The 8,464-nt window shown below is 49.5% G+C and overlaps 1 non-coding gene across 1 annotated transcript; it reads left to right on the top strand.

Moving 5' to 3' along the window:
• The first annotated feature begins 896 nt into the window (after positions 1 to 896).
• Positions 897 to 1,034, top strand: LOC139184320 (U4 spliceosomal RNA). Its single transcript, XR_011567898.1, has one exon. It is a non-coding gene; the product is annotated as a U4 spliceosomal RNA (small nuclear RNA).
• Positions 1,035 to 8,464: the final 7,430 nt, after the last annotated feature.

Genomic DNA, 8,464 nt, shown 5'->3' with positions numbered 1-8,464 from the left:
TGAGGACCAGATACAGCTGTGGGTCCCTGGCTTGCTTCCTAACCCTCTCGCCTGTATCTTCCTTGAGATCCCATCTAGCACTATCTTAAAGGGGACTTGTTTACAGTGGACTGTACCTCCCTTTGAGGAAAAGGAAGGTGATGACAACTTTGTTCTCATGAAAGAAAACAAAGGCACTGTGTTGCAGTAGGTAAGTCAGGTAAAACCAGAAGGCTCGAGGCGATCTCAGCAGCTCCAGTGGTGGGCTGCCTGGAGACACAAACCTTTCTTCTCAAATGCCTTGATTACCTCCTTGCTCTCTCTGATGCTGCCCCTCTGCTTTTAGGTTTAGACGAAAGGCCATGCTGTGCAGTTGCCGAGTGCCAACCTGCGACTGGGCAACAGAACCCAGAAGCTTGGGGTGCACCTTGACACTCAGCGGGCGGGGCTAGGTTGTGGGTAGGAACCGTGGGCCACTCCAAAGTGTGAATCTCCTCACAGCCTTCAGCAGAAGCCCCCCGCGTGTTGCATGTCCACCGTGAAACGCAGCCGGGATCTCAGGGCAGTGCTCCCCCCGTCTGCACATCTTTTCTGCCCTCCTGTCCCCCTTTGTCTCACCCTTGGCCCCCTGGGTTTCACCTGAATCCTGGCCACAAACTGCTTCTAGAAGACCTAAGATGAGGGGTGTCTGAGAGCCATCTCCCCTCATGTGTCCCACGCCATGGTCACTGCTAGAGCCTGCCTGACCCCTCTAGTCCTGCTGCCAAAGCCAAAGAAATGGAGACAGGGGAAGGGGTGGGGGGCGGGGAGGGCAGGAACCAACCAAGGTCTTTCCAGTTGGGGTTTGTTGACAGAGGGGGTGGGCACCTGAGAAATGAAGGAGGGACAGCAGAGAGGGTAGAAAGCTGAGTCCCCCCAGCTTTGTGCAGTGGCAATATCATAGCCAGTGAGATTTATCCAAGGCTCGATTATTGCCAAATGGAAAAAAAAGGAAGCTGAATTCCAGTGAGAGTTGTCTTCTGTAAACAGGTCTACGCAGGGAGCTTTGGGGAAGGAGTGGCTGGAGCCCTGAGGTGAGAAGGGAGGACAATATTTGCATCTGGCGGACATGCCCATCCCCGTAGAGCTGCAGTCTAGGTCCCCTGAGTCCCCTTCACATTCTTGGGAGGGGGAGTGTCTGATTCTCGGGCGATGTGGACAGTAAAAACCGCAGAAGCGAGTAGGTAGTGCTGGGGGCAGGGGTGGGGGGGGGTGGGGAAGGCAGCCTCAGGCAGAAGGTCCAGAGCAGCGAACAGTGACCACTCCCTTTGCTAGTGCAAGCAGAGGGGCTGGATGAGGGCTGAGCGACCTCCCTCCTACCTGAGATCCCTCCCTCTCCTCTGGCTCCTCCACACCCCCCAGTTTATAAACACTGCAGGTTTCTGGCACGACCCCATCTCCAGAGCACAGCCTCACAACTACAGTGGTGTTATGTGCCCCAGGAGGGACCGTCCCAGTGGCAATCTGGTGGTTTTCAGGGAGGCAGGGCAGGAGGAAGTTCAAGCAGAGACTAAGAGACCAAATGTCCCTAATGTCAGCTCTGGCCTCACCCTCCCTTTCTTTAGATGTGTGGGAAGTACTCCAGGCTGGGGCAGAAGTCCAGGCTTAAAACTGTTCTGCTTGAAGTACTGCCGGTATTTTATAACAACTATAAATGGATTATAACTTTTAAAATTTGCAAATCACTATATTGTACACCTATAACTTATATAATATTGTATATCAACTATATATATATATTTTTTTAAAGAAAGACTGTGTTCTGCTAGTTTCTGGGGTCTTCCCAGTCATTCTACCTCCAGGACAGACCCTATATTTCTGCTTATTAAAGGCAGAAAGAGCGGCAGGTAGACCTGGGACCTGAGCCCCAGGCAGTCGGCCCTGCCCGCCTGGGCCACATAAATGGGACTAGAGGGGGCCATCGAAGGAGAATTCTCATAAAAGTTTTGCCGCGTTGTATGACTTGCCGGATCTTAGTTCCCTGACCAGGGACTGAACCTGGGCCATGGCAGTAAAAGCCCAGAATCCTAACCCCTAGGCCAGCAGGGAACTCCTGCAAAGTTTAAGGTATGCCTGTGCTGTCCAGTGTGGTAGCCACTAGCTACATGTGGCTATTTAAGTTTAAATTAATTACAATAAAATGAAATCACTCAGCTCCTCCGACTCACCAGCCATATGCCAGTGTCTCAATGGCCACATGTGGCTAGTGGCCACCATATTGGACAGCACAGATCCAGAACATGCCCATCATTGTAGAAGGTTTTTTTGGACACCACTGCTGCCCATTAACCTTATATTTTCTTTCCAGCTTTGGGACTTCCCCGGCAGTCCAGTGATTAAGACTCCATGCTTCCATTGCAAGGAAGCTGGATCCATAAAAAAATTGTTTTCCAGCTTTATTGACAGAATTGTATGAATTTCAAGTATACAGTGCAATAGTTTGATATATGTTTATATGTATTGTGGAATGATTACCACAATGACGTTTAGTTAACACATCTACCACTTCACATAGTTACCATTTTTTTGTGTGGTGAGAACATTTAAGATCTCCCTTAGCAAATTTCCAGGATTCGGTACAGTATTCTTAAATGTAGTCACTATGCTGACCATGAGATCCCTGCCCACAAAATGTACACATTGGGAAACAGAGCTGTGAGGGGGTGACCTGCCCGAGGTCCCGAGGGGAGCCAGTGCTAAAAGTGCAGGACTAGATGCCCTTCTTCAGCTGTCTAGCAGTGAAACTGCATTAAAATACCTCCTTGTAGATACAGCTCACATCAACAGCCTAGGGTGGAAAGAACGGGGCTCTAGTTCCAGGGGTGGGGATGGGGGTGGATGGGAGCTCTTCTGTGTTTATTCCTCCCCTCCCCCTCCCAGGGCTGCCCTGGCCCTCCAGGATAAAGGAGGCTCAGAAGCCTGGAACTCCCTCCCCTCCCCCACAATGACCTCATCCTCACAAAAATGTGAGGAGGGCACTGGGGAGGGGCTGTGTGGAGGGGAGTGTGTGGGTAAGGGAGATGGCACAGTCCTCAGGCCAGAACTGGGGGTGGGGAGGACTGCGCTCATCCTCACCAGTCTCCCTGCAGCCATCTTCCCAAAAATGCATCACCTGTCTAAACTCTTTTGAGAATGGAGACCAGAGCCCAACCAAGAACAAGAGTCTTCTTCACAGCCTGGCCCCTGAGGTCCCTTAATCTTGGGTGGCCTCAAACTCCCTGGGTCTTTGCTAAGTCTCTATTCCTCATGAGGCTTGCATCCCATTGTGATTCCTCTGCCTGACAGACCCTCCCTCCCACCCCCAATTAACTCCTAACCTTCTTTCTGATCTCAGCTTAAGCACAGCTTTCTGGACAGGCCTTTGCAGAACCCCAGACCAGGTCAGCTTCCTCTGTTACAAGTTGTTATAGTGCTCCGTCCAGAACACCCATTTTAGTGTGTACTAATACATTTATTTGGGGTTCTTTGATAACTGTCTCACTCCCCTAGTAGACCACACTCTGCAGTCTGTTTGTGCTCATTGTTATACCTAGTTGGGGAGTGAAAATTTCCCCTTCTACCCCTCTTGAGTTCTTGTGGCTGGACTAACAATAAAATTGACACAAGAGAGATTAACAGGAGAAAAAAGAAATTTTAATTCATGTACATGGAGGTCTCATAGAAATGGGACCTAAGAAGTAGCCAAAGCAGGTAGCTTTTGTACTTTATAGAGAAAGAAACAATAAATGTATGAGACTGACAGGACAAAGAAACTTGGGTTTGGGGTGCCCAATTAGTGAAGAATTTAAATAGCATTTGGTCTTGGGGCAGTAAATTAAAGAAGTAACAAGATTTGTTTATACAGGCTTCTTGGCCTGACCTTCTATCTTTGGTGATAAGGGCACCCTTCCACCTCCAGATGCAGGGAGGGCACCTTTCACATGAGAGATGGATTTCCTGCTTCCAGAGAGACAGAAAGGAAAGTCAGGGTGTCCCTCTTGCATTGGCTGTTTCTTAGGTAACTTTAATTCAAAAGAATCAATATGTCATTGAGGCATAGTTCGGGGTGGCCAACCATAGACCCCCAACAATCTCTAAACCCTTGAGCAGCAGTTGGTTCATAAGAGATGCTCAATAAAAATATGACAGATATCTAAGCATGGGGAGAAATGTGAGAAATAAATGAAATAATCGAAGGGGAGTGTTTACTCCTGCAAAAAACATGCCCCTCAGAGCCCACCTCCAGCCCGACTGGCCTAAATGTGGGTGAGGTTGTGCCCTCTACCACATGGAACAGGAGTGAGATCTGGAGGCCACTGAAGACAATGGAGGTGATCGGGGGTGACAGGAAATTGGATGAGGAATAGCCAAATTGGTAGAACAGACAAGATGACAACCAGGGACCCTGGGGGATGGCAGAAGTAGGACAAATACGTGCCCTAATTTGACAATGGATGCCACAGGATGATTGATTAAAACAAGATCATGGAATGTACCAGGGCGATGGGGTAACAAGTAAGCTGGTTGTATTCTGGAGTCACCGTGGAAGTGACTGGTGAAAATAGTGACAAAGAATGGGGAGTGTTTATGAACACTTAATTGTGTTTCATGCCCTTTGCACATATTATCTATATATTTCCATGGATAAATCTTTACAACAATCCTATGAGGAAGGTACTATTACTATCTCCACTTTGCAGAAAAGGAAACTGAAGCACTGAGATGTGAGTAACTTGCTCAGGTCCCAGAGCTGGTAGAGGTGTGGTCAGGATTTGACTTTAGAGGCTTTGCTCTTAATTACTACATCATACCATCCCCTTCCAGTGGGCAAAATGGTCTCCTAAGTGATGGGGGTTGTAGTAGTCAGTCTGTGGCATGGGTGGGGAGGAGCAGAGACATGGGAAGGGCTATTAGAAAGTTCCCTTCCATACCACCACCCCTGCTTGGTTCTGCCCCTTCCTCTGCTCACTAGTGCCCCTTTATCCCACGTGTTAGGATTAAGGTTCACTAATGTCATGGTTCATTCTTACTCCTCTCTCCCTTCAAAATGCCAGAGAGGTTGAATCAAACTGCACAAAAAAGACCATGGCAGAGAGACAGACAGGGCTGGCTATGAGAAGGTTTTGGGGGAGATAGGTTATCAAGGAGAGGACCCAGACAACTGAGGTTTGCGAAGCACACGAAAGTGTTGCTGTATGTTATAAGGTCATTTGAGAGATGAAACACTGGAGAACCTGTTCATTCTTTTTGGTTTCTGGGCTGTACCTTATTGATAAAACCGTAGCTCCATGCATACTCTGGGTCATGTAAGCCCTGCAGCTTATGTTTGGATTAGACCAGAGCAGGCAGATCAGACGATGATGGTTGGTAACACAGTCCCTCTTGCCAGGGTGAACTTGTGGGAGTCCGGCGTTAAAGTTTGGAGAGGGTTCTTTCCAAGTAGTACCACAGATGATACCCCAAAAGGCAAAGGCAACTCAGCCCAGACTGCCAGCCATGGCTGTCCCTGGAGTATAAAGTGAGTTCCCTGGCACTGCCTGGATTTGCCGATCTTGCTGTAGGTAGACTCCGTGGGCAGTGAGAATGAAGGAGGTCTGGCTAAGGAGCAGGGATCCAAGAAACTGCCCCCCCAGCCCCCCGCCGGGAGGAACCCCTTCAAGGGACATGAGCCACCATCCTGTCTCACTTTCATTCCTAAGAGCTGGCTCATCCTGCACACTACCATTCCCCCTGCTCTCTCCCAGGATGCCTTCAGCTCTTCCAGGACATTCTGTGACCATTCTCTGTCCCTAATTTCTCTGACCCTTGGTCCCAATCATCTTGGAGGGTGTGCACTCCGACAAGGAGAGAGCTGACTTGGTGCTTCCCCCATTCTTAAGTATTCAGAGGAAATATCAACCCCAGAAGCCCATGCTCCTCTTCCATGAGGCCCTTGATTTCCCTTTGCTCATTCATGAAGGTCGGGGCTGACACCAGCTGCAGGCTCACTCCAGAGCCCCGGTGCCCTCACCCCATACCTGGTCAGCCGGTCAGTGCTCTCCTGGGGGGCTGGAGGTGGGTAGAGGACAGCCTCGACCTCTCAGTTCCGGACTGCAGCTCCAAAGAGGGGAGCTTGGGAAAAGATCCCTTGGACCCAAGTCCAGGATCACAGAGGCATCAACCCTTGTCTTCAGGAGCCTGGGATGCCTTCATTTCCTGCCTTCAATCTCACTACTCACCTCTGTCTTGGCCTATTTCTGCCCCTAAGAAGGCTGAGAATGGGAAAGGGGGTGGGGAAGGAAACACCCACACTTCTCCCCAGAACTCTGAGGCTCAGGGACACCCCCTCTTTCAGCTCCCAGTGACCCTGGAATTAAAGAGCTCTCCTTGCTCCACTGTGCCCAGGCTACAGGAATCCCCTGAGTCTGTCCTGTCCCCTCAGTGATAGACTGTGAGGCCACAGAGAGACACAGAGGCACACAGAGACAGAGACAGAGATCAGAGAAACTGAGAAGAGCCAGGGAGAAAGAGGAAAGGAAGATATCACCCAAGCACCAGATGCTCCACTGGCCCCAAAGGGTTGAGTCAGAGAAGGGAAGTGGGGTCTGAGGGAGCTGGGTCCCTCTGCAGCTCTGCCCTGACCTTCTGACTCAAGTGTTCTTAACTTGGAGTCACTGAACTTGGATGGGAAAAAAATTACATTATTTTCACTAATCTCTAGCTGAAATGTAGCATGTCTGTCCTTCATTTATAACAGGAATTACAAACCAGTCCTATTAGCCATAACTATGACTTTGTCACCAGTAGAAATCATATATATTTTTGTATCAGATTGCAGCATTGCAGGTATTTTGAAATATCATTTATGCTCATCACTGCTTCAAAATTATGTGAGGCATCAACCTACAGCTAGATCTTATTTAAAGCATTAATACAGAAGCACATATATTATTATATCACTTAAAATCATTTTATAAGTGTATTTCAATATAATTGGTTTCCTTTGTAATCCTACATATTTCATCTTATGCATTTTAAAAACATTCTTCTGAGACTGGGTCCATACATTTTGCCAGATTGTCAAAGGGGAGCCTGACATACACAAAAATAGGCTCAGAACTCCTGTATCTGGGTCCTGACCAGGACCCCCAGCACCCATCCCTCAAGCTCCCTGTGCCTGAACTAATTTACCCAACTCTCCTCTCTTGTTGAGTTACTCTGAATCCTCCAAGAAGAAGCTGCCAAGGCAGGATGCAATGTGCAAGGATTTGAGTAAAGCAAATGCCTGTGAAAGAGGAAGGGAGCCAGGAGCTAGCTGGGAGATCTATGAAAGAGAGGGAAGGAAGGAAGGTTGAGAGGAAATATCCTAGGGGGAAATCTCTAGTCAATGTCCGCTGTCAGGGGAGCCACCTATCTCCCAAGATTAGACCTGTCTTAGGATCTCCACTGAGCTGGGTCACTGGCTGGGAGCTTCCCAGGGGGAAGCTGGCATTAGAGTAGAAGCTGATAGATTTCAGAGAGAACCAGCCAAAGCCCGTGGTCAATTTTCACTCCTTATAGTTGGAGTTCTATGAAGAGCCTTCTCCTGGCCTCCCCAGTTACCCATCCAGTACAAAGGCATTCAGAAAACTCTTATTTGTAAAACTGAGGTGGTAAAATTCCCTATCTTAAGGGTTGTGGTGAGAATGAATCAAAATTTGCAAAGCAGTGTTTGCACAGGGCCTGGGGCCTAGTCAGTGCTCAATAATTGGTAGCCATTATTATGGCCATTTTAAGTATTGCTATCATTCTCCTTCTCAGCTAGAAGGGCTCCAGGATGCTGGAAATGGCTGCCCAGTTCCAAGCTGGGGCAACTGGGAGAGGAGGGGGCACTTCCCCACATTCCCTTCACCTTCCCCGGGTGGCAGGGGTCTTCCCCTAGCTACTGACAGACAGTTCCTGTGTCTGCTGACTCACAGCCAACTTCCTCTCATACAAACAGGAAAGCAAAGCCGGCCAGCGGGTGTCCCCCCCCCCACCACCCCCCAACGCCACGCACAGCTAAAGGCCAGCCCAGCTCTGAGGGGAAGTGCCTCAGGCCCTGGGGACAGGCTCCAAGGCTGGGGCTCCAGGCAAGATGCCGAGAAGGGAGAGGAGCTGGTTATCCTCAGGCCTTCTTCTCACCACTCCCCTCCAAATTGCAATAGGGAGGTGGGAAGAAGGGGCTTCACCCCAGGATGGAAAGGCTGCTTGCTGGGTAACCGTGCTGACAGGGCACCACCCTTATCTTAAAGGGCAGCCGCAAAGCCTGGTTTGGGAGTAAGGATGTTGCCTTGCTGCCCTGCATGCCTGGGAGGAAACCTACACCAGGCGCTTGAAGAGGGAGAAGCAGTTGAGGGTTTCTCTGCTGGGCCTCGGCCTCTTTCCCCCAAGTCAGATGGCGGGGCTTCTGAAGGTTTGCCAGCTTGGAAGGCTGTGGATATCCATCCGTGACTTGTGGATGTCAGCT

This window comes from Bos indicus, chromosome 7, assembly GCF_029378745.1.
Source record: "Bos indicus isolate NIAB-ARS_2022 breed Sahiwal x Tharparkar chromosome 7, NIAB-ARS_B.indTharparkar_mat_pri_1.0, whole genome shotgun sequence".
NCBI classification, from domain to species: Eukaryota; Metazoa; Chordata; class Mammalia; order Artiodactyla; family Bovidae; genus Bos; species Bos indicus.
The sequence above is the reverse complement of the archived record's forward strand: the minus strand, read 5'-3'. Positions and strand labels throughout refer to the sequence as shown.